At 45.8% G+C, this 26,785-nt stretch overlaps 1 protein-coding gene and 1 long non-coding RNA gene across 4 annotated transcripts in view; one reads left to right on the top strand and one right to left on the bottom strand.

The window, feature by feature from the left end:
* Positions 1 to 1,752: 1,752 nt before the first annotated feature.
* Positions 1,753 to 23,920, bottom strand: LOC110205673 (uncharacterized). The gene is made up of 3 exons (XR_002323643.2): positions 23,086 to 23,920; positions 9,748 to 9,906; positions 1,753 to 5,287 (listed from the first exon to the last, which is right to left on the bottom strand). It is a non-coding gene; the product is annotated as an uncharacterized LOC110205673 (long non-coding RNA).
* Positions 12,048 to 26,785, top strand: part of SLC41A2 (solute carrier family 41 member 2) — a 130,752-nt gene continuing 116,014 nt past the window's right edge. Inside the window, exon 1 of one of the 3 annotated variants that reach the window (XM_020982400.2) lies at positions 12,048 to 12,284. The gene's annotated coding sequence lies outside the window, so the exon portion shown is untranslated. Of the gene's footprint in view, positions 12,285 to 22,067; positions 22,208 to 26,785 lie in introns of those variants that run through there. The other 2 variants (XM_078146960.1, XM_020982399.2) reach the window with 2 other exon arrangements.

Here is a 26,785-nt window from a genome sequence, read left to right as displayed (position 1 = left end):
GCTGGAGGAGGGAGTATGTTCCAGGTTTGGGGCCCAGCCTCTACAAAGACACATTGATGGGAGATGGAATGTTGTGTATGAGAAACAGCAAATGGGTCAGTCTAACCCAGACCTGAGCAGGAATCCCTGTTGTTGTCTATGACAACACGTGGTCACAGTGTCCCCTGGCAGACTTCCCCACTGCTCTCAAGGAAAGGATCTGGGGAAAAACAGAAGAGAAGTGAGGACGGTTTCCAAATCTATTTGTGGAAACTCATTTTATGCTCAAAGAGTCTCAGAAACACACCAGCTGCATAAAGTACAGCGTACCTATCCATACTAAAGCAAAGAGGAGGCTGTGGGAAAAGACCAGCCCTTGGAGCCCGAGAACCTGGGTTCAAGTTCTGCCCCAGATGCTAACTACTTGTGTGACCTTGACCAAGTCACTTACCCTCTCTGGCCTTCAGTTTCCTCATCTGTGAAATGGAGTAGATGACCTCCGAGGTCCCTTCCTGCCCTAGAGCTGTGGTCCTATGCTGGTGATACGATGTTCATTCTCTTAGGGGAAATAATGTATATACAATAAGTAAAAAATAATAATAACTAACATTTATTTAGCACTTACTATATGCCAGGCACTGTGCCAAGCACTTTTTATAAAATTTGATCCTTACAACAACCCTGAGGAGCCAGGTACTGTTATTATGCCCATTTTATAGATAAAGAAACTGAGGAAAACAGGCATTAAGTGACTTGCCCAGGGTCACACAGCAACATCCCTGCAACATAGGTCCCATTATTCCCCAAGGTCACACAGCTAGTAAGTGTCTGAGGTCGTGTTTGAACACAGTCTTCTGGATTCCAGACCCAGTGTTCTGTCCCCTGCTCCACCAGCTGCCTCTGAGGCACTCAGGTATTTCAGTCTACTTCAGTGGCCATGGATCACCTGCCCTTGGTCTCATCATCACCCAGAAGTATTCTACTTCCCCCCTTAAAGGCAGCTAGATGGCAGAGTACTGGTCATTGAGTAAGAAGACCTGACTTCAAATCCTGCCTCCGACACTTACTGGCCATGTGACCCTGAGCAGATCACTCAACTCTGTTTGCCTCAGTTTCTCATCTCCCCCTAAAATGGGAATAATAATAGTCCCTACCTCCCAGAGCTGTTGTGAGGATCAAATGAGCTAACATTTGTAAAGTGCTTTGCAAACCTTAAAGTGCTATGTAAATGTTAGCTGTCATCATCGTTATTATTATTTATTAAGAATTCTATAGTTTGTTTATCTGACTTCCTTAGTTTCCTACCTGCCTGCACCTCACTCATCCTCAACCTTTTTCTTCATCTGTCCTGTGACCTCCAGTCTCTCCATCCCTCTAGGAGTGCCCAGGCCATCCCCGCTCCACTCTGGCCTCTCTTACTCATCTGAACCCTGCCCTCCGCTCTGGAATCCCCTCTCTTGGCCGCACATCTGTCTGGCACTCAGGCCTGGCTAAACCACAGGCTGACTCCTCCCCTCTGCTTTCTCAGCTCTTACTCACGTATCCCTAAGTGATGCTGGAGAAACCCGCACGGTCATGCTGATCAGGTCCTGTACAACTTTGTCCTCTATTTTCAATTGTCAGTCAATCTATATCTGGCTACTGGACCCAGATGGCTCTGGAGGAGAGTGAGGCTGGTAACTGCACAGCCCTACCTCACTGAAATCCAATTCACTTGCAGGGCATGGCATCACCTTCCTGATGCCGTGGTCTTTGAGAAAGAAGGACAAACAATATCTAAAAGCATTTATTCAGCATCTTGGGGTACTCTGCTGAGCCCTGGGGAGTATAAAGAAAGATGAAAACATGGGCCCTGCGCTCAGAGAGCTCACAATCTAAAGGGGAAGATAGCAACAAAGAGCTAGGTGCATTCAGTTACTACTCTGAGTAGATGGGAGGTCATCTCAACTGGGAAGCAGTGGAAACTGGGGGATGGAGGGAGGGGACTGGGAAAGACTTCCTGCAGATGAGGGATTTGAGTTGAGTCTTGAAGGAAGCCACAGGGGCTAGGCTCCCCAGGTGGGGATGAGGAGGGTGATGTTTTCAGAGAAGCCAGTGCAAAGACACAGAGGGGCATGTGAGGCATTGTATGGGAGGAATATCGAGAAATTCATTAAAGCTGGATTAGGTCATAGAATATGTGGAGGGTAGGAAAGTGTAAGGAGACCGGAAAGGGAGGTCGAGGCCAAGTTACTGAGAGCTTTGCATTCCAAATAGAAGACTTTATAATTTGTCCTACAAGTGACTGGGCCAGGGGCAGTTAAGTGACGTAGTAGATAGAGCTCCAGCCTTGGAGTCAGGAGGACCTGAGTTCAAATTTGAACTCAGACACTTGATACTTACTAGCTGTGTGACCCTAGGCAAGTCACTTAACCCCCATTGCCTCACCCTCCCCCCAAAAAAAGAAGAAGAAGTACCTGGGCCCTCACTGCCACGAGGCAATCTCTTAACTCCTCCTAGGACCAGAGAGTTAGAGCTGGAGGGGACCTCAAAGGCAACTAGTCCAACCTGCTCATTTTACAGATGAGGGAACTGAGGCCTAGGAAGGTTAAGCAGTTTATCCAAAGTCACATAGGTAGTAAATGCCAAGGCAGCATTTGAACCCAGGCCTTTGGATTTGGGGCACCTGGGTGGCTCAGTGGATAGGGCACCAGGCCTAGAGTCAGGAAGATCTGGACTCAGACGTTTAGTAGCTGTGTGACCCTAGGCAAGTCATTTAACCCTGTTTGCCTCAGTTTCCTCATCTGTAAAATGAGCTGGAGAAGGAAATAACAAACCACTCTGGTATCTCTTCCTAGAAAACCCCAAGTGGGGTCATGAAGAGTCAGACCTGACTGAAAATGACTGAACAACTGTGGCATTTAGCGACAGTGTTCTTCCCACTGTACCATACTGATTGATTACCCTTTCCAAGGTGGTTGTACACTTCTTTTTCCTCTTCTCAAGCTTCCTATGTCACCTTTCCCTGCTCCCTCTCAGGAGAGGACCTCCCCTCATACTTCACAGAGAAAACAGAGGCCTTTTTCCTTGCACTGCCTCCCTGTTCTCCCACATTCTACAACTCAGAGCACCCTGCATCATTCCCCAGTCTCCCCTCCTTCCCTGCGGTCTCAGATGATGAGGTGGTCCTCCTTCCTGCCAAGGCCAACCCCTCCGCTTGGGCCCGTGGTCCCATAGTCCCCCTTTTCTTCCTGATTGCCCCTTCAGTCCTCTCTGATTTTAAATCTTTCCTCCTCGTCTAACGGCTCTTTGCCAGCCGCCAGCTATCATGGGGGCCAGTCTCCCCAACTTTAAGAAAACGCCTTCCCTTGAGCCAGCCATCTCCTCGAGCTCTCGCCCTGCCTCGCCTCCCTTTCTCAGCTGAAGTCCTAGAGAAGGCTGTCTCTGCTTGATCTCCTTTTACTGACTTGGCGAATTTGTGCTGTTTGGTTTCCGACGTGGCCACTCAGCAGAGGCTTCTCTCTCCGAGGAGGCGGCGAAGTGTAGCGGCCTTCTCTCAGGCCTCCTCCTGCTGGGTCCCTGTGCTGCACTTGATAGCACTGTTGGGGGTCCCTTCCCCCGTTGTCTTGATATACCCTCCCTGTGTTTCCCTGACGCTGCTTTGTCCTCCTTCTCTTCCTGCCTCTTTGTTCCTTCTCAGTCTTTTTTCCCTGACCATTATCCCCACTGCAGCCACAGGCAGGAGGTTCTCCCAAGCTCTGTCCTGTGCCTTCATCTTTTCTGCCTGTATACCTTATCTCTTGGGGATCTCCTCAGCTCCCATCAGTTTCATTATCACTTCAACGTAAATGACTCCCAGATCTCTCCCTCTCTCAATACATAGAACGCGCACACACACATTATTGTTTGTTGTTCAGTTATTTCCGACTCTTTGTGACTCCATTTGGGGTTTTCTTGGCAAAGATACTGCAGTGGTTTGCCATTTCCTTCTCCAAGCATTTTACAGATGAGGAAAATGAGGCAAACGGGGTAAAGTGTCTTGCCCAGGGTCACATAGCTAGTAAGTTTCTGAGGCCACATTGGAACTCAGGTCCTCCTGATTTCAGGGCCGGTGCTCTATCCACTGCGCCACCTAGCTGCCCCTGCATGTAAACTCTTTTAAGGGGAGGGGTGCTTTCATTTTTTACCTTGTGTTCCCCAGTACCAGACGCAAAGGTCATTTAATAAATAAATGTTTGTTAAATGAATGAATCATGGTAATAATAGATAGCATTTATACAGCTGTTTAAGATTTGAAAAGCATTTTACAAATATTATCTCCGTTTATCTTCAACAACCTTGAGAGATAGAAGCTATTATTATTACCATTGTACAAAAAAGGGAAATTGAGTCAGAGTTTAGGGGACTTTCTCAGGGTCATACAGCTAGTAAGTGCCTGAGGCTGGATTTGATTTCAGGTCTTCTAGACTCCAGGTCCAATGCTCTATCCACCACACCATATAGCTACCCTCCACTATTTCAGTGGTACTTATCTGGACCTCTCCCTTCCACTCTCCTTTTTCAGTACTTCATTTGCCAAGCCTCCACAATACTCCAAATGCAAGGGTTGGGCAATGTTTCAAGATCTCTCTGGACGGCCTTTTTGTCTGAACTGTGGAACACTGGGTCTGTGTCCTCAAAGGAGAGTCACTCCACTTCTGCTATTGTCTGCTCTGGTCAGACTTTGTTTTATTTTGTTCTGTAAGGGCAAAGAGATCATAAACAGAGCAGGAAGTTCTATGGTGGGGCTCTGCCACACGTAGTGTAGGGCTCAAACATCAGTTTAGCCATAAACGCTTACTGACTCTTGGCAAAGCCCTGGCCTCACGGAGAAGTGTCAGACCATTAGAGACACTTGAATTTCTCCCAATACCAACACTGACCAAAGTTTACTCTGAAGCCTCACTGTGCATTGGAGTTAACCCTGGGCTGGAGAATCAAAAGGTCCCCCAGGTCCTCCCAAGATCCCTTCAAATACAGGCAAGAACCAGCTTCACTATATGTCCAGAAGGGCTCATCACCAGCTCCACCCACGTGCTGACAAAGTCAACCACTCTCAAGAGCTCCCGGCTCAGTCAGGGAGGGTTTTCAATCTGTGTCAATGGAGATGGTCCTTTCACTGATGAAATCAAAGATCTTGGAAGCGTTGGAGGACAACATGGGACTTGGAGCTTCTCAGACTGACAATCCATTGATGATGGCTAATGGTCACTTACACGGGAGAGAGTCTCTCATAGGCAGGAAGGTATTATTTTGCCCTGACTTCTCACCACCGCGATGGAAGAATTTTCTGGAATAAAGAGAATTTGCTCTTTTATACATTTGATCTGCTCCTGACTTTCGGAACCTCTCTGCCTCCATTCCAACAGCATTCTTACTCCCATGTACCAATTAATGCCTTAAGAGACCAAAAATTTGATGATGGAAACTGATTCTTCTAGGACTTTTTAAGAGAAAGAGAAAGATAGCTATAGAAGCCTTGTGCCTCCAACACAAACACTTTTCAAGCCCCACTGCAAATGGTAAAACAGTAACCGCTGAAACAAGGGCAACATTAATTACCAAAGGATCAGATCTTTATCAGAACTTGAAAGATACATGCATGTACATATATGTAAATACAAGTATGTGTGTATATACATACTCAAAACACTGATAGTCCTAAATATGTGGGGAGAGAGGAAGAGAGGGAGGGAAGGAGGGGAAAGAAGAAAAGGAGAGAGAGAGGGAAAATGAGAAGGAGGAGAGAGAGTGAAAGGGAGAGTGGTAGAGAGAGGAGAGGAGGGAGAAAGAGAATGAAGCAGGCAGAAAGAGAGAGACAGGGAAGGAGGGAGAGAGAAAGGGAGAAAGAGGAGACAGAGAGAGAGACAGAGAAGAAAGACAGAGAGGAGAGAGAGAAGACAGAGAGAGAGAGAGAGAGAGAAGAGATTGGAGGCAGCTTGAATCATAAATGGGTGTGCTAAGTACCTAATGAATGCTGACTAGAGCTAATCCTTTAGAGTTTAACCTCCTCTAAATACAGTTTGGAAATTCTTTTCCAAGCTTGCATTATTATTACCTTGAACTTGCCCTAGGCCACATCAAACCAGACAATTGTCTTGAGTCATAATGTATTAGGAGACATCAAAAATGACACCTTCCAGACATAATAGATCTTAAAATCTCAGCAAAATGTCAAACAACCTTTGGGCTGCTGTGACTTGTCTATAATGAAATACCCATCCATCTCTTCTCTCCACATACATATTTCTGAACTTTGAGTCATTTTTTTCACCTGAAGCAAAACAATAGAGCAGGTTGGGAGGTGGAGTAAATGGAGGACCGGGGCCTTAGAGGATGGAGCTATTGAGAGTGGGGTGAAGTCTCATTTTGATGATACGAAGGGGGCATGCTGGTGTGTTACTTCCAGGAAGAGAGGGCTTGACCACTGTTAAGCCATGACACAATTCCCTCATTCTTTCCTAGGGCCCACCTTCTTGCCCACTTCCACTGGGGTGCTGGCTGACAGAGGACCATTAAGGCATGAAGCACAAGACATGGGAACAAGATGGCAGAGGGGGTATTTGCCTTCTCCCTTATGTCAGTGCCTAGGAAAGTCCTGACTTTTCCATACTAGTTATGACTCTTGTAAAATGAGGACTAGATTTTATCTTCCTCTCAGTTTAGCACAGTGAGATAAAATGATGGATATGAAGTCAGGAATTTGTTGATATTCAGTTGTGTCCAACTCTTCATGACCCCACTTGGGGTTTTCTTGGGCAAAGATACTGGAGTGGTTCGCCATTTTCTTCTCCAGCTTATTTTACAGATGAGGAAACTGAGGCAAACACAGTTAAGTGACTTGTCCAGGGTCACACAGCTAGCAAGTATCTGAGGCCAGGTTTGATTTCACGTCTTCCTGACTTAAGGCCAAGCTTTCTATCCACTGCAGCATTACCTAGCTGCCCTGAAGTCAGGAAAATTTGGGTCCAAAACCCATCTCATACATTTCCTAGCTGTGTGACTGTGGATTAGTCAACTACCTCTCCCAGCCTTTGTTTCCTTGTCTCTAAAATGAGGGGGTTGTGGGCTAGATAATCTCTAAGTTCCTCTCTGGTGTTTGTCTTTTGTTCTCCAAGAGGACCAATGACATCAGGAGGGTGATGTCTTGACTTGCAAGTGAAGTGGATTTAAGTGAGGCAGAGCTGTGCAAAATCATCAGCCTCACTCTCTCTTCCAGAGTCATCTGAGTCCAGCGGCAAGACACAGGTCAGGAAGACTAGAGATGGCCCCAATTGCAGTGGGAGACCTTGGCCTTTTTAAGTTAAAGTTTTACCAAGGTCTCAGTTTGTCTGAGGCAACACCCATTCAGTGCTTTAAGGCTAGGTAAGAACTGAGACAAAAGGTGGCCTAGTTTGCCTGCTCAAAAGGATCTATCTGGAAGGGGAAGACCCTCAGGGTTTCTGGCCAGAACAGAAACAATTTCTATTTACCTTATGCTGAGCCCACCAAAACCCAAACAGTGAGCTAGAGGGGTTTGAGCTGGGACCTATTATTGACCGGTCATTTTACAGCCAGAGTGATCTGTATTTAAAGGCATAGTCAAGTAGAGCCAATGAATCCCAGCAGACTTTATCCAAGCCTGGTTTTTACAGAGCTCTATTTCAAGAAATCATAAATGAAAACTACATGAGACAAAAGAGTTAATTGCCTCCGTTTTTTAAAGAAAAAAATGTATGAGGAACCTAGCTCTTTATGCTTTCCCGTATGTCAGAAAGCCTATATCTTATGGAACCGATTTTTGTTTCCCTAAAAATAGCCAGACTGATTAATTACATTGATAAGGATTCAAATAAATCAAGAAATCAAATATGTCAGAGGAAAATCGATTGGAGTCAGGTCTGGGTTCTAGGCCTCACTGGATGGGACCTGAGTAAATTCCTCTCTCCGTTCTAGTTTCTTCATTTGTGTATTGAGGGGCTCAGATTCAATGAACCCTACGCTCCTTTCCAGGAGGGAACAGCCTATGGCTTTGAGTAAATATGAGTTTGTTTTTTCTCTTCAGTGCCAAGATAACTCATCTCTAGAAAAATCATAACAACCTGAAAGCCTCCAGAGTCTCTCTGATGACATCTTGTCAAATACAGCCTCGGTTGACAAGCCGAAGGCAAGAGCTGAAGCGATTATGCGAACAATACATTTTTAAAAACCTGCTTCTTCTGGAAGCTCCTTTAATGAATGAGATTTGTGGGTCCCCTGCGTGCAAGATGATTCATTAGTTAGTTCACAAGAATTAGGGCTTACAGTCTTCTCACTTCTTTTCCAGTAGGCAATTTCATTCTTTTATAGGCTAGGTTTTTATCTCCCTAAAAATAGTCGGACTGATTATTTATATTGATATGGCTTCAAATAAATCAGCGGTTATTTCCCTGGCTTACAGCCCTTGGAACAATTACCTAATTAATTTAATTACCTAGTCTTCCCAATTGCTAAAGTCCCCTCCAACTCCCAGAGTCTATGATGCTAAATCAGGATACTTCTGCCTCCTGGGAAATATATATTCAGGGGCTGGTAATGAAGGTATAAATACAGGAAAAGGCTTTATTTTAGAAAGTGTCCTAAGGGTTAGACCTGGGATGGACTTTCAAGATCATCTGGTCTAACCCCTTCATTTTACAAAGAAGGAAACTGAGGGCCATGGGGGCTAAGCAAGTAAGTTCAGCATGGGTAGTGAGTGGCCCAGAGCTGAGATTTGAACCCATGTCCTCTGCCTCTAATGCTAGTGTTCTTCCCATTGCTCCAGACTAATTAACTTCTGGTTGTTGATTAGTATGATATTGATTTATTTATTTTTTGTTTGTTTTTAGGCAATTGGGGTTAAGTGACTTGCCCAGGGTCACACAGCTAGTAAGTGTCAAGTGTTTGGTCTGAGGTGGGATTTGAACTCAGGTCCTCCTGACTTCAGGGGCCGGTGCTCTATCCACTGTGCCACCTCGCTTCCCCACACTGATTTATTTTTAAAGGAGGGTTTCAGGCCAAATTTAAGCTTGGGCAAAAACCATGGTTTTTTGTTTTCTAAACAAGAATTTTCTGAGTGGGAAATAGAAATCCTGGTGGTTTGATAATGTGAACAACCCCAAGTAGACTCAGGCTCAAGGTTGCCTGGGTTCCTAGGATTTACACAGCAATTGTATTTCTTTTTTATTTTTTTCTTCTAGTAAACAAAGTATAATTGAAATTTCATAGGGTAAAATTCATCATTTCTACTTCAAAAATCCCACCTTCTACAGGAAGCCTTTTGCTTTCTCCCTTAATTGGAATGCCTTACCCTGCTAGATTACTTCTAACTCATGCTGTATGTAGCTTGTTTGTACATAATTGTGTGATATTTTCTCCCTCATTAGACTGTGAGCATCTTGAGAACTGGGATTGCTTTTACTTTCTTTGTAACCCTAGAGCTTAGCACAGTGCCCAGACCATTGTCCGTGCTTAAAATATGTTTATTGACTGACTACTCCTAAGGTATCTGGGATGAAGTAAAACAAACAAACAAACAAACAATGGATTTGAAGTCAGAAAACTGGATTTGAATGCTACTACCACCATTTAGAAACTTGGACAAGTCACAACCTCTCTGGGCCTCAGTTTCCCCATGTGTAAAATGAGTGGGTTAAGTGAGAGGCCTCTAGGGCTTCTTCCAACTCTATACCTCTGATTTTACCTATCATCCTGGGTAATTCACTTTACCATTCTGGGCCTCAGTTTACTTACCTGTAAAATTAGAGGGATGTCTTCTAAAGTCCCAGCTCTAAATCTACGATCCTAAGGCAGTCCAATGGAAAGAACAGTGGATTTGGAGTTTGGAGTCTTCCCCAGGTCTTCCATGACCTAGTGACCTTGGTCAAGTGCTTGCTAGACCTCAATTCCCTCCTGTGTAAAATGAAGAGTTTGGATGAGATGACTTCTAGGACAAAGCCTATTGTCCCAAGGGGACACAGCATGAAAAAAGAAGATGTGGGTTCAGATATTGCCTCCAGCTCATTTCCATTCTTTACGTTTTTTCTTGTTATCCAGCTATACTTCTCCCCCTGCCCTCCCCCCACTTATACAATTTTAATTATTTTTCACACTCACTTCTTCTCTTGGGTCAAGTCTCTGAGATCCTGCCCCATACAAGAATCAAACAGTTAACCATCAAACATTTATTAAATACCCAGTGTGTGCCAGGTAGCCTGGTCAAGTGAAGAGAGAATTGTCCTCAGAGCCAGGAAGGCCTGGGTTCAAGTCTGCCTCAGACTCATATTGGCAAGATGACCTCGGGTGAGTCACTTAATTCCTCAGTGCCCCAGTTTCTCTAAGACTATAAATTGCAAAGAAAGTGCTGATTTGCACTGCTGGAGGGAGTGTTCTTTTTGGAGAATCCTCCATACCAATGAAATCATAGGTCTAATTCCTATCCCTATTGAGAGAAATGATTATTAATAACCAATATCTTGGGGAGATTCAGAGCTTCCCCCCCCCCACTTCTTACAAAGTAAGTTCAGTTTTTAAGGACATTGCTGGTGATGAGATTGGACTCACTTTCTCATTCAAAGCCCCACCCTGGTAGAAGCTATTGGGTTCTGCTCATGCTTGAGTAGGGTATACATTCTTTGAAACGATAGCCTAAAGCTACAGGTGGTCTGGTATAGAGATACTTTCCCTAGCCAAGACATGCTCAGCCCTTCATTTTAATAGAGCCCAAATGTTAACCAATTAGATTTGATCGCTGTTTGATGAACCACCTACTGTTTAGAAGGGTCTAAGAGAGATGGCCAAATGACCATCCTTTTATTAATAACCTGATCAGGCCATATTAATAAGATGATAAAATTATCCAGAAACTATGTTTCTCTAACTTTTTTAAATGTCACGCTATATCTTAGACTCTGCAGAGACCAAAACTTAAAAGTGCAAAAATTCCTTCTCCCAGCGAGCAAGAAAACTTGGGTTTGTCCCAGGAATCTTCTCAAAAGTATTTCAGACCCCTAAGCAGTTTTGAGTATTGGGGGGAGGGCCAACATCTAGAATTCCATCTCTTTGGGGCCATTAGTGACTTAGAGAGTATGAGAGAAATTATTGCTCTTTGTATTAATAACTAATTATTGAATCAGAACCAAGTATTTTTCACCTTTTCTCCTTCCTCATCCAGAAATCAACCAGTATGGGAAATCTCGGGCAAAGACTTACCCAACCAGGCTGAGAGAATTGGTGAATTCCTGTTCATTGTGTTTGGTCAGACAGGTCTGGGGTAGAAATGGATTCTCTTTGATATGTATATTGATAAGTCTCTTTGACCAAAGCTTGGGTGATCCAAGTCATGAACCCCCAAGACTCTCATTAGAATGAGCCCACATCTCATTATAATATTCATTGTCTCATTAATCATTAACCAATCAGAGTTGATTGCCACCCTCACAAACACTGGATCTTCCAAGGGCGTAGAGACTATAAGCCCACCTCCATGAGGGGTCTTTGGCATTAGAGAGTGCCACTGACCTCTTTTTATTAATAACATGCTAGCCTTATTCATAAAATGATTAAATTACCCAGAAAGTGTATCTCTCGAACTTTTTAAACGGGGGCACTTTCCCATTGTTATGGGGTTGATATGTGTCAGAGACAGGATTTGAACCCAGGTCTTCCCATGTCCAAGATCAGCACTCTAAAATGAGCCTCTCAGAAAGTTAAGAACATTCTGTCTCCAGTACTTTCTCACCTAAGGCAGAGAAGAATAGGCAAGACAGGAACAGACACTATGTCAATCAACTTAAAAACTATAAAAAAAAATGCTCCAGGCTTTATATTGGCTCTGGCAGTGAGGGTGAGAGCAGGACTCTCAGTTTCTCTCTGCCTGGAGGCTTGAGCCCTTTTGTACACACTGAAAAGCTTTCCTCACCACTGATAACCAGACCAGAACAGAACCAGTTATAGAAAACCAGCACGTGTTCTGAAGCCCACGGGGAGGATTGCATCAAGGTGAGCATACAGTGATGTTCCTAACTGCTGGGCTTTCTTTGGCCGATGCCCTTTAATACCAAGAACGGCAGTATTGATTTGATTACTCTTCCCAGAGTGGGAAGTATAAGGTAATCAAGAAGGAGGTGCCACGTACTGAGGCTATGTCTGGGCTAGCTAGGCAGAAGTCTCACAGATCAGGAGCCAGGACCCCAGGGCAAGTCGGAGGCACCAGAGAAGGCTGGAGCTAGGAGCACTTTTTAGCACGATGATGGCTGGACAGAGGCATTAGCGGGTGAAGAAGGAAGTATGTAAGTACATACAGTGACCACAATATAAATAGAAACAATAACAACAAAACAGTTAAATCTGAAGACTGCAAAAATGTAAGGACCAAGCCAGGCATGGTGGCACAGACCCAGCTGCTGGGAAGGCTGAGGCTGTCCAGTCTTGCAAATTCAGGTCAGAGTGGGTTAAGCCAATAGTGTGTCAGCACCCAGTTTGGTGCTGAACCTCCAGGAGCAGGTGGCCACCAGGTTACCTAAGATGGGCCAGAATTGAGCAGGTCAACACTCCTGTGCAGATAGGACTGTTTTGGGGCTTGTAAGCACTCCCTGCGCTTCCAGCCTGGATGGGATTGGGAGACCCTGTCCTTCCCATCCTTGGAGGATGCAACATGTTTTAGAGCTCTCCCATAAAAAAATATATAAAGTCCAAGCATGACCCCCCCCTCCAAAGAAGAGATATGAGAAGGAATCTCTTCTAGCATTTTTGCAAGGGGGTAGAAAGGACATGTAACTATGGAGCATTGCATATAAGGTCAGAATTTTTCAATATGTTGATTCATTTTGCTCAAGTTGCTATGTAGGATGACTCAGAATGGGAGATTGTGGGGATGCACTGGGAAATTTATGTGATGATGTATTTGAGAGCCACATGATTGATTATAGAAACCATGGGAACAGAGAAGCTCATTAAAAGAGAGAATGCAATGAGAGAAAAAGAAGAGGGTCCGAAGCCTTGAAGAACATTCACTTTTAGGGAGGACTTGTACCCTTAGAAGTGATGAGGAGAGCTCCTGTACCATCCTCGCCACTCTGAGAACAGCTTGAAATCAATTCTTTTTTCTTTTGTTTTTTTCAATTAATTTACTTTGATTTATCAACAATCACTTCCATAAGTTTTTGAGTTTTAAATTTTTCTCCCCCTCCTTCTCCATCTCCCTCCCCAAGATGGCGCACAATCTGATACAGGCTCTACATATACATTCCTATTAAACATATTTTCACATTAGTCATGTTGTAAGTTCTCCTGGTTCTGCTCACTTCACTCAGCATCAGACCATACAAGTCTTTCCAGGTTTTTGAAATCAATTCTTTGCAGGTTATGATTCTCTTGATCTTTTCTATTTTCTGTTCCAAAATTCCCGGGAAAATAAGATATCATCTTTATCCCTGTAAGATCTTCAAAGGATGAATCCAGACATTAGGTCTGTACGAAACGGGTATTTTCACACCAATGAGATCAGTGTCTTAGCATCTTTGGAACAGTTTGCAATCAGATTGTTCAAACTGATGAAATGTTCTAAATAGGAGGAAAAAAAAGGAGAAAGGACAGAACACGTCGTACCCTGTCCTTTGCCCTCTGGCACTGGTTCATTCTTACTGTGCCAGCGTGACAGTGTTTCCGTACAGGTCTTCCCCAAAATTTAACTCACAAATGTCTCCTTTGGGATTATTTCTGATCCTTTCCCCATCTTTTCATTGATTACAAGTATCACTGGCTGAATACTCTAAATACTATTTCTTGATATAGCAATAGCTTGGCTGCTAAAATGTCTTCCTTCTTCCTCTAGAAGAAAATGCAAATCGTCATTTATCTACACTGGTCCCAACTTACCCTCCTAGCCTCATTTCACTTTTCTCACCTATTTATGTAGGTGACCTTCAAGTCAAACTAAATTATTAGCAGCTCCCTAAATGCTGCCCTCAATCTCCAATCTCCATGTATTCCTGAAGGTTGAAATACATTTTCTACACATCTTTTTCTCCTTGAATACTTCTCTCAAAGCTTAACTCAGGCATAGCCTCTTTCACATACCCTTCCCTAATCCTCCTGGGGAAAGCGTTCTCTCTCACCTCAGACATTCCTAGAGGACTTCACTGGGACTTGTCCTTTTTTACCTCCACTCCCTATGTTCTATTAAATGTATCTGTATGTGCAGCAACACTTCTGGGGTCACTCTCTCAACTCACACTCACACTTACCGCTGTATGCCCAGAGGGTGGCTGACTGCTTCTCCCCTCCCTGGGTTTTAGCTGTAGTTCCTGATATTATCACCCCCGAGCCTCTGATATTAATCAACTAGAGGACAATAATTAACTTTTAGGAAACACTTATTAAGAGATTTTTAAAATTTGTTGATTTAACAGAAAACTCTTTCCATTCTTGGAGGATGCAACACATTTCAGAGATCCTGCAATTGGGATCACAGGATTTTGAACTAAAAGGGATTTTATTAAGCCTCTAATCCAACTCCCTCATAAAATAATAGTTTATAATTGCAAGAGACCATTGAGATTATTTAGTCCATGGGTTCTTAATTCAGTGTCCGTGAATTTTAAATTGATAACTGTTTCAATCTAATTGATTTCCTTTGAAATCTTATGCATTTTATTTTATGCACTTAAAAACCTTATTCTGAGAAGGGGTCCAGAGGCTTTCCATGATGCCAAATGGGGACAGGACAAGAAAAAAGTTAAGCACCTCTGATCTATTCTGATCCCCTCATTTTACAGGGGAGGAAACTGAAGTCTGGAGAGGTAGAATTACTTTCCTGAGGTCAGACAGGAAGATGGTGGCAAAACTGCAGGTTTAGTTCCAAGTTTTTGGTTTGAAATACTCTCTGACAAAAACCCTTACGTGAGGAGGTCAGAAACTGAAACTGTTAACTTACAGAGAGTAATTTCCTGAACTGAAAGATTGTGGGCAAGCCAAAAGGTTGTTCGGTAATCCTTTTTCTTCATTTCCACATGACAGTGGCAAGGCAGTCGTATTCCTTGCTAATTGATTCCCAATCTCACTCCCAATACAATCTCTTCCAAACCACCTCTTCCCTCCCCAAAAGAGAAGCCTCTCCCATCCTCCTACCCCCATTGTCTCTTAGTCTTATTAAGAAAATTCAGGCCGTTCAACTTGAACTTCCTCTTTTTTTTTTTCTTTATTTTAGGCTAAAAACCCCCCTTGACGTCATCTCCTTTTTTTCTGGTCATAATTTGCATGATGTTTCCCCTATTAGAATGTGAGCTCTTTGAAGGAGTGGGTTGTTTTTGCTTTTCTCTGTATCTCTAGGATTTCTGGACACCCCCCACCCCCTTGTCTTTATCTTTTCCCCAAATCCTACCCATTTCTAAGCTTCCCTACCAGCACTCTGCTAGTCTCACATCAGCAAATGGAGAACTTTTGAACACTGTGGATAAGTTCACTTACCTTGGCAGTATACTTTCCAGCGATGTACACATTGGTGATGAGGTTGATGCACGCATTGCCAGAGCTAGCTCAGTATTTAGGAGGCTCCGAAGGAAAGTATGGGAAAGAAGAGGTATTAGACTGACTACCAAACTGAAGGTCTACAGAACCATTCTGCTGACCTCATTGTTGTATGCCTGTGAAACCTGGACAGTATACCAGTGCCATGCCAGGAAACTGAATCTCTTCCATTTGAATTGTCTTAGGAAGATTCTGAAGATCACCAGGCAGGATAAGATACCAGACACTGAGGTCCTTTCTCCAACTAAGCCACCAAGCATTCAAACTCTGCTTCAGAGCTCTGGTTGTTCGGATGCAAAAATACGTTTGCCAAAAGACTATTTTATGGAGAACTCACACAGGGTAGATGTTGACATGGTGGTCAGAAGAAGTGATACAAGGACACTCTCAAGGTCTCTCTTGGAATTGATTGTGCAACATGGGAGACACAGGACCGCTCAGAGAAGGTTCTAAGCTCTATGAGCAAAGCAGAACTGAAGTAGCTCAAGGAAATGCAAGATGCCCGAACTTAGAGAATCCACCCCAAATGTTCACACAGGCTATGTGTGCTCGACCTGTGGTAGAACATTCCAAGCTCACATGGGTCTGACGAACCAGCGCAGTGATGTCATTTTGGTCCTCTTTGAAAACAAAGTGATGGGGTACTTGGGGGCTTGTGTTTGGCTGCTTGTACTTGGACCCCAATTTCTCCCTAGCCTCAGAAACACTGTCCCTGACAGTTTTTCCCCAGCCCAAGGACCCTGTGCTTAGCAATTACTCATGAGTGGGCCCCAGCAAGACCCTTATCTCTCTCCCTGGTGCAGTTCCAAACAGCACCTGAAGGATTTATGAGCTTAAACTGGCTTCGCACTGGGTCATAAAGACATTCTTACCCACTACTATACTATCCTACCACCCTACCTTATTATCTACATCCTGGGCTCCTCATTAACTGTATTCTAGACTTAAGACATATGTATACTCCCTACATCTGTCTTGTCAAACAAGGCATTGATTGGTGGCAGACTGGACAACTCTCAGTTACCCTGAACTCTGGTTGACTGAGTGATGTAGCAGGCCTAAAACCACACCTCCATGTGTCCCCCCTTGTGGGCTTTTCCCAGTGAACTCTGGGTAAAATGCCTGCGCAGTAGGTACAAGAAATGCATGTTCTTTCAAGAACTGACCACTCCTTAACCACTCCCTAATCCCACCCTGAATCCCCTAGTTAGCATATTTGGCACATGTTTTATTGTATTTTATCCTATATAAACTTTAACTGTACCTCTCTAAGGTTGCAGAATCCTTGCCCGCTGAAAAGCGTAACAATAAACTTTGCCACCTTGACTTAAAGAATGCTTGAGTCAGTGAATTCATTCCAGACGACCCGTCCTGTAATTCAGTCTTTGAGGGGTCACAAGCTCTCAACCTCTCAGACCGCAACAAAAGGACAGCAACCAACCAACTAATCTTGCCATTTCTATCTTTACAAGCTCTCGGACAAGCACCCCCTTCCCTCACCACCCTGATCGGGTCCCTTATCGCCTCTCACCTAGACTACGGAGCCAGCTTCCTACCTGGGCTCCTTGCCTTCTCTGTCCCCACCTCAGTCCAGCCTCCATGAGGCTGCTTAAATGATTTTCCTTACGTGCAGATCCCACTGAGTCTTTCCTACTCAATCAATGCCAACATCTCCCTGTTGGCCTCTGGCTTTCACAGCCCTTCACTCTATCTAGATAGCCCAGTGCCTGGCACAGAGCAGGCAGTTAATAATGAATGCTTGCTGATTGTTTGATTGGCTTTATTATTGGAGGCTTTATTATTGACGTTGTCCTGTCGTTTCAGTTGGAGTCTGACTCTGTGACCCCTTCTGGGATTTTCTTGGCAAAGTTACTGCAGTGGTAACAACTGGCTGGGGGAGTGTGTACATACGCACAAACATTTAAGTTTAATTTGAATTAATTAATGTTTTATTCATTCTAGAGTCAATCAACAAACCAATAAATCAAGCTTTGATTTATAGAGATTGCCCATTTCTGAAATGTAAATGATGGCACCGACAATTTAGCCTTAGGCTCTCGGAAGGCGCATCCCTGGATAGAGAGAACTGAGTTGTAGTCAGTAAAATGTATGCCAGGAGCACCTAAATTGTGGTGGGAAAAACTTGGTTCTTCCAGAGGGCAAAATAGAAGTTGAAAGAATCCACAGATCTCCTCCTGAAAGAGATCCCCAAAGGAAAACTCCTAGGAATATTGTAGCCAAATTCCAGAGTTCCCAGGTCAAGGAGAAAATATTACAAGCTGCCAGAAGGAAACAATTCAAGTACTGTGGAAACACAATCAGGATAACACAAGATTTAGCAGCTTCTACATTAAAGGACCGCAGGGCATGGAATGTAATATTCCGGAGGGCAAAGGAGATAAGATTACAACCCAAGAATCACCCCCAGCAAAACTGAGTATAATCCTTCAGGGGAAAAAATGGTCATTCAGTGAAATAGAGGACTTTCAAGCATTCCTGATGAAAAGACCAGAGCTAAACAGAAAATTTGACTTTCAAATACAGGACTCCAGTGGAACATGAAGAGGTAAACAGGAAAGAGAAATCATAAGAGACTTATTAAGATTGAACTGTTTACATTCCTGCATGGAAAGATGATATTTGTAACTCATGAGAACTTTGTCAGTATTAGGGTAGTTGAAGGAAAAAAATTGTATGTATGTATATATAGATAGATAGAGGGCACAGGGTGAGTTGAAGATTAAGGGGTCATATCTGGAGAATAAAATTAAGGGATGAGAGAGGATGATACTGAGAAGAAAGGGAGAGGTAGAATGGGGTAAATTACACAAAACACAAAAAAAAAACAGAGAAAAGAAAAGTCTCTCACAGTGGAGGGGAAACAGGGAAGGTGAGAGGGAATGAGGGAATCTTATTCTCATAGGATTTGGCTTAAGGAGAGAATAACATACACATTCAATTGGGTATGGAAATCTGTCTTACCCTACAGGAAAATAGGGGGAGAAGGGGACAAGAGAGCAGGGGGTGATAGAGAGGAGGACAAATTGGGAAAGAGGGTAATCAGAAGCAAATACTTCTGAGGAGGGACAGGGTCAAAAGAAAGAATAGAATAAATGGGAGGGCAGGATAGGATTAAGGGAGAGTTAGTTTTTCATAACATGTCTACTAAGGAAGTGTTTTGCATAACTGCACATGTACAACCTATATTAAGTTGCTTGCCTTTTCAATGAGGGTGGATGGGGAGGGAGAAAGGGAGAAAATTTGGAACTCAAAGTTTTAAAAACACATGTTTTTAAAAAATGTTTCCACATGCAACTGGGAAATAACAAATACAGGAAATGGGGTACAGAAGTCTATCCTGCTCTACAGGAAAATAGAAGGGGAAGGGGATAAGAGAAGGGAGGGGGGAGAGATAGAAGAGAAGGCAGAACAGGGGAAGGGGTATTCAGAATGCATGCCATCTTGGGGTGAGGGGTGAGAAATTTGGAACTCAAAAACTTGTGGAAGTGAATATTGAAAACTAAAAATAAATAAATTTATATTACCAAAAAAAAAAGAAAGAAAAAAAAAGAAAAACTTGGTTCTTGGTGAAAAAGGCTGATTCTGATACAACCCAAGTCCAAACAGCTCATTCCTAGCAGGTTGGCCACCAGATGGTGAATTTTTGGAGTCAGAGCAATCTATGAAACAAAGAAAGTAAAAACCAGCATGTCAGTCCCACAAAGTCCCCTTCTTTGGGCATCTAGGTGGTGTGGTGGTTAGAGTGCCAGGCCTAGAGCCAGGAGGACTCAAGTTCAAATCCAACCTCAGACACTTACTAGCTATGTGACCCTGGCCAAGTCACTTTACCCTATTTGCCTCAGTTTCCTCATTTGTAAAATGAGCTATAGAAGGAAATGACAAATCACTCCAGGATCTTTGCCAATAAAACCCCAAGTAGAGATTACGAAGAGCCAGACACAACTGAAAAACAATCTTCCCTGCTTATTGGGGGGCAAGGACAGAAGGGGGGTGTCAACAGAGGGTCCTAAGAATCATAGCTTTAAGGTGGGCACCAAACATTCGTTTAACAGTGAGAATAAGTCGATACAATCCTGGAGGACTGGAGCCATATGAATATTGACATTTAGGCAGTAAAATGAAGGCAGAAGATTCGAGGAAGTTGCTGGTAAATGGAGGAATGGCTCATGGATTCTCCTGGGACAGACAAACAAGGCACCAGCAGCATTGGTGTTATTTCACAGCCAAAGACAACAAGAAACGTCATTTCATGAGGCACCTGATTGTTTCATGTTGCAGAGCTCACAATGAGAGTAAGCAAACACTTAGACCCAGGAAGACACTTGGTGGCTTTCTTTTAAATGATTTCCTTATTACCTTTTAAAATAGCCCATTATTTACCTAGCCTCCCACTGAAGCCTCCCTTGTATCAAAGGAAGATCTCAAACCAAACCAACAGCATTCTACCATCCCCCAGCTCTCTACTTACAGGAGGGACACATCAGTCAGTCAGCAAGCATAGGAAGCAACTACAACGTGGACGGACAGCAACCCCCTGTAATTCTACAATCAATGGGGAAATTTCTAATTTTTTTTTATTGTTACCACATCATGTGGCTACGAATATTTTGTGAGCTATGGAGAGCACCATGAAAATCAGAAAACTCCGGAAGAACGTGATTTTCTCCGAAACAAGTCCACCTATATCTGGATACTTGGAAATTTTGGGGAAGTGAGCAAGGGGAAGATATTGAAAACTATGATGGAAATGGTGATTTTGGATTAAGAAAGAAAAGAAGCTAAAGGATCCTACGTTACTGAGAAGCCTCACAACTGCGTGCCAGAAATACTTTCTTGAGGAAAGGGTGTTGGACATAGCAGAGCACCAAACAATATTACTGAAGATGAAATGGACAGTTTACATATATTTTCAGGCTTTTCCTACATTTGGTTTAGTTTTACTAATTTTTTTCCTTTAAAAATATTATTTGTTATATGGAATGGCTGTCTGGGAAGGAGGAAGAGGGATACTGGGAGGAATTTTGTTAATATAAAAAAAACAAGAGAGTAATAAGATTTATTTAAAATAACAACAACAAAAAGGATAAACTTGACTATATCTCAAAGCTGGGAAAGAATTAGGTACTGATATGGTGGCCCTTTCTGATTCTGACATCTGTATTCAATCTTCACCCCAGTCAGCCATCCAAGCCGGACAGCAGGATCTTGCCAGGATGGGGCTGTCTTACTGCTGCCTGACTGCCTCCCTCAGAAACAATGACCGTCTGGACCCAGGCGTTTGGGGGAATTAACTTGGCTTGGGGATTCACCCTGAGGGGAGGGCTGCCTGGATGGGGTGAGTCAATCCTCACCTCAGGATTGGCTACCTACCTGCATCTGTGTACCCCACAGAACATCCTGCAGCCCATGCAGGATCTAACTAGTATGCATTCCATCTCCCACTCCCCAACCTTCTGGCTCAGAAAACAATAAGGCAATCCATGCTACGACTGCCATTGGAGAAAGTGGGACAGTCTAATGACGCGTGGCCTGCACTCACTGGCAGCTCCTGGGCCTGCCTAGAATTAAGGGAAAGTTCCCCTCCAGGTGTGCTATTCCCAAAGAGGTTTCTAGTAGAATATAAGCTCCTTGAAGGTAAGAACCGTCACCCTTTCACTTGGGAATTTAATAAAAGTTGTTGAATCACTACTTAGCTGACTTCCTCAAGAGGTGAAAAAGTGACATATGAAATTTTGACAGAATTGATTTCACTTGTACGATAATCACCACAATGATAGCTGGCATTTATATAGCCCTTTAAGGCTGTAAGTCTTGGCCTCCCATTTCACAGATGAAGAGACTGAGGCCTAGAGGGAAGATGACAAAACCCGAGGTCCGGGGGGAAGGGACCCCAAAGGCCATGGAGTCTTGGCCGCCTATCGCACAGATGGGGAGACTGAGGCCCAGAGAGGGGAGATGACAAAATCTGGGGTCTCTCAGGAAGGGAGCTCTGAGGCCATGGCATCTTGGCCACCCATTGCATAGATGGGGAGACTGAGGCCCAGAAAGAGATGACAAAATCGGGGTGTATCAGGAAGGGACCCAAAGGCCATGGCGTCTTGGCCTCCCATCGCACAGACGGGTACACCGAGGCCTCGCCCGAGGCCCCCAGCTGCAGGCGCAGCAGCAGGGGAGAGGGAGAGGAAGGGGAGGAGGCGGACGCTCGCACTGCGGCCCCGCCCCGCCCCCGGCGCCACATCATCAGGGACTCCTCGCTTCCAGCCCCGCGGCGCCGGCAGCGGCAGCTGTGCGAGCGGCAGCGGCAGCAGCTGGAGCGGAGCGCCCCGCGCGTGCGCACACAGCCCCGGCGTGGGGCTCCGAGGGGCGGGGGCGGGGAGCCCCGGAGTCGGGCGCGAGCGCGGGCGGGGTGGGGCGGGGCCGCGCGCGACCCGGACGGGCCCTCGGGCAGGCCGAGGCGGGGCGGGGCGCGCGTGCCCGGCGCGCTCGCGCTCACACCGGCTCGGGGCGCGCGCGGCGCGCTCGCGCTCTCTCGCGCAGGCTGCGCTCGCGGAGCCGGGACCTGTCACGGCGGCGGCGGCGGAGCGCAGCGGGGGGCAGCAGCCAGGCCGCGCCGACCCCCGGTCCGGGGCCCTAACCGCTGCCCCCAGCGAGCGCCGACCGGCAGGTGAGGATGGAGGGAAGGTCGCGGCTCGTGCGGGGGCCGGGGCCGGCTCTCCCAGCGCCTCCCAGGTAGGGGAAACTGAGGCTGGGCCGAGAGTCACGGGCGCCCGAGGCTGGAGCTGGAGGGGACCGCGGGCGACCCCGGCCCCGACAGACGGGGAAACTGAGGCCCGGGAGCGCGATCACGTGACCCGCCCGAGGACCGTCGGGTCGTAGCCTTAGAGACCATCTACTTCAATCCGCCCTCATTTTACAGAGGGGGAAACTGAGGCCCGGGGAGCAGTGGCGTGGCCCTGGTCACAGGGGGAAGGGACCCCGGGGACCTTCTCATCTTGCACAGGGGGAAACTGAGGCCCGGAAGGGCTGATCTCATGGCTTTGGAGTCTGGGAGAACCTGGATTCGAATCCTGCCCCCGCCCCTTGAGAGCTCTGAGGCCACAGGCAGGTGGGAGAGGAGCCCCCAGGTCCCCTGCAGCTCCCCGACCCCGGGGTTGCCCCGCGGCTTCCTCATCTTTTAGAGGAGGCGCCCTAAGGAGCAGCAGCTGAATTTGAACCCAGGGCCCTCTGACTGCAAGTCCAGGGCTCCTTCACCTATGCCCTGACGTGGTGTGTGGGGGCGCCCGTTAGCGCCCCCGGCCAGGGAAGGTCCTGTTCTCTTTCCCGGCCTCAGTCTCCTCATCTGTAGCATGCACGGACCAGGCTCTCTGTGTACCCTTTTGCCTTTCATTCAGGGGTGGGCTGCTGGCTCCAAGACCGCCCTGTCTGCCCCATCCCAAGGATGACCCTCTCTAAAGACCTGTGGGCCACAGCCTGAGCTGTACCGGGTGGTCCAGTGCCCTCCTTCTGGAGATAGGGAGGCCTCAGGAGAAGGGGGTGACTCACCTAAGGTCACACCACAAGTAGGTGATGGGCTGGTGGTTCTGTGGACAGGGTTCTGGGCCATCGGCGCAGGTCACCGATTCCTGGTCTTAGAATGGATAGTGGAGTTCATCAAGTTCATCTCCTTTCTGGATAGCAAGTTCCTGGAGCGGATGCCATCCCAGGCAGGTCACCTGGCCGGCAGTCCCCGTCCCAGGCAGATGGCCTCACCTGGCCAGCAGTTCCATCCCAGGCAGGTCACCTGGCCGGCAGTCCCCATCCCAGACAGGTCACCTGGCTGGCAGTCCCCATCCCAGACAGGTCACCTGGCTGGCAGTCACCTTACCTGGCTGGCAGTCCTGTCCCAGGCAGATCACCTAGCCGGCAGTCACCTCACCTGGCTGACAGTCTAGCAAGGGCACTTGGCAAGGAGTCAGAAAATCATGGCAAAGCCTTAGGGGTCATGTCGTCCAGTCTTCTCAGAGGCTTGTCTGAGGTTCCGCAGAACAGTGGTAGAGCGGGATTTCCAGCCTCAGTCTCCTGATTCCACCCTGGGTTTGAGGATGGCCGGTGCCACTTAGTACTGGAGTGACGTTGGCTAGGTCACTTCTCTCTGGCCTTCTCTTTGGTCCACTGTAAAGTGATGGGATTGGACAGCAGCCTGGAAGACCCTTGCCTTCTCTGAATACTAGTTTGTATGGCGGGGAAAGGGGGTTTCTGGTGCCGCCTTCCTTGTGGCTAAGGCTTAGGTTCAGGAGGCTTATGGAAGTGGGCAGCGCCAATGGGCCATCAGGCACAGTTTTATTTCTTCCCCATGCATTGGGCAGAACCAGCAGTGCCAGAGAGCACACCCCAACGCTTTTTCTTAAAAAAAAAAAAAAGAAAACCAAAACCTTTTTTCCGTCTTTATCTTTTGTTTTTACATCACCAGAATTCTTCCAGTGTCCATCCCCCCTCCCAGAGAGCAATGTGATATAACAAATTCTATTTTTTAAAGAAAAAAAGAGACAAAAACAATCAGCAAAACCGATGGATACTTCGAGAGTCTGGAAAGGGGTGTCATAGGCTCTGCAGAGGAGTGGGCCCCCATCATGTCCTGGGCTTCATGGCTCTCTCTTATGTAACATTTTCCTCTTTCCTCCTCTTGTGCATTTGAGCAATCAGAAAATAACCTGACAGATTCTAGGCTCTGGGTCAGCACCGAGGCTGCTGGATTGGGAGTCAACAGATCTGGTTTCCAGTGTCACTCTTGCTGACTGCTTCTCTTGTGACTCTAGGCAAATCACTTCCTTTCTCTGGGCCCCGTTTTCTTCCTCTAGAAACTGATCAGCTTGGACCCAGTGATCTCTAATCCACTGCAATTCAACACACATTTATTGAGCCCTTTGGATGTACTGGGAATAAAAAGATAACAGTGCCTGAATTAACATTCCCTTTGGGGTGGTTCAGTGCGTGCATAGATAATTACTGTCCAAAGAACACGGAGTAGGAGTACTAAGCATGGAGGACAGGAGTGTTGCTTGTTTTTTTTTTTCCATCGTATTCCCTGGGCTTAGCGTAATGCCTGGTATGCAGTAGGTGCTTAATGAATGTTTGTTGAATGAGTGATATTGGGGATCATACAAGGAAGGCTTCATAGAGGAGGTGCCACTTGAACAGAGATGGAGGGGGGGATGTTATTCCAGATATTGGGGGTGATTTGTGTGAATACCTTGAGGCAGCCAGGTGGCCCAATGGATAGAGGTTGGGACCTGGAGTCTGGAAGACCTCAGACACTGCCTGGCTGTGTGACCCTTGGGCAAATCATTTTACCTTTGGGCCTCGATTCCCTCATCTGTGAAATGGGGATAATTGTAGCCCTTGTTTCCTAGGTTGTTGTGGGGGTTGAATGAGTTCACATATGTAAAGCCCTTTGCAAACCTTAAATCTCTATGTGAATGCTAGTGTCGCCTGACTAGCTCAGCTCACCACAAGAGCAAGGATCCTACACTTGAAGGGATAAGAACAGCTTAACCTTCTATCTCAAATGCGCATTGATGAGGCGGGAGACATCATGGAAGCAACTCTGTTTAATTTTAACAAAGCATTCACTTAAGCAGTAAAGTAACAGGAACTTCTCAAGTTACAATGACTTAGAGCTCATGCTGTGCTAAGGACAGTGCATGCATGTCCTGTGCACTTATCTGACTCCAATCACAGATAAACTGCTAATGACCATACAGTAACTAAGGGAGTTAAAGATTGTTAAAGATCCATATAATGGATCACTGAACAGGCGACCTTTGCTCATAGATCAGCACTCAAGAGGGGCCTCTGTCCATCAGTGAGACCTCATAAACAGCCTGTGGCCCTCTACATCCTTACAGATCACCAGCATGCTAGCAGTTATTATTATTACGCAATGTCAAGTTCAGAGAATGGCTAGAGTCTACCTTGGCTCTAATGTAGTGTATTGTTCTGGAACTCTCAGGTGGGTTCCCCAGAAAAGCTTTCCCCAAGTTTAAGGAACTCTCAGAGTCCATATCTGCTAAACATCACAGCTCACAAGTTCCCACCCAAGTGTTTACCATTAATAGTTAGCCAGGGGACATAATTAATTCAGAGTAAAGGTATTTAAAGAAGGGCATAGTGAGAAAAGTAGCAATAAACTATTTCTCCCATAAACTTGGAGCATATTTCCCACATAAATAGAAAGAGTGGAGACACGTAGGGAGTACACAAAAGGGGCGTGTGCAGAGGGAATGTGTTTGACCAGGACACACATGTGGAGTAGCTTACATGTGTAGCCAGACACTTGCATGGCAGGACAACTCAACTCCCTCCCCCCCATGCTCCTGGGACCCTGATGTATCCTGGCTGTGCTCCCACTGGGTGTGCTCCCCACTGGTCTCCCCCGAGCTCATTGTCTTTGCCTATGGCTCTTGGTGTGCTTCAGCTGCATGAGGAGTTTCCATCACACATGGCCTGGGCTGGCCCGACCTGGCTCCCTACAGAGCTATGGAACTTCTCCCTGCCTAGCTACACTGAAATTTTTAGCTATGGGACTGGTCTCTTCCATATGAGAAGAGTGGGCTCTGCTGTGCTGTTTTAGTTTTAAAAGCCAGAGACTTTTCATTTAAAAAAATAGCTGCCCTTACCTTAGCTGTAAGACCTGCATCTGCCCTATGTATGATAGGAAAAAACTGAGAGGGAAAGAATGAGAACGATTAGAGAGATGCTGTTGATATAAAACTGACAAGACTTAGCAACTAATTAGAGATGGAAAGTGAAGGAGAAGGAAAGAAGATCTGGGAATAATTTCACGGCTGCAGACCAGGTGGGTTGCCCTCAGTCAATTAGGATGCCCTTTGGACTTTGCATGGAAAGTTTGGAGGTAGGACAGGCTCCATGGGGAAGATAGTGAGTTCCACACCCATGTGTGTGACGCCTGTGGGACATCTAAGACGTGAGATAGAGCAGGCACTCAATGTATGGCTGACATCTAGGAGAGAGGTTAAGACTGGATATCTCAATTCAGGGGTCATTAGATGAAGCTTACACCCTTGGGAGCTGATGAGGTCTTCAGAGCAAAGGAGCCTGGCTAGGTGCGGTCAGACAGCAAATATCCCTTCCAGTTTTCAGCCTGTTTTTGCATGAAGGCAAACAAGTTGTCAGGTCTGCTAGTCACCCTCATTCACCTCATTTGTGCTGGGTGATAACTGAGTAAGTGCTAGTTGAATCTTTC

Source organism: Phascolarctos cinereus, unplaced genomic scaffold (genome assembly GCF_003287225.1).
Source record: "Phascolarctos cinereus isolate Bilbo 61053 unplaced genomic scaffold, phaCin_HiC Scaffold_1;HRSCAF=81, whole genome shotgun sequence".
Classification (NCBI taxonomy): Eukaryota; Metazoa; Chordata; class Mammalia; order Diprotodontia; family Phascolarctidae; genus Phascolarctos; species Phascolarctos cinereus.
The sequence above is the reverse complement of the archived record's forward strand: the minus strand, read 5'-3'. Positions and strand labels throughout refer to the sequence as shown.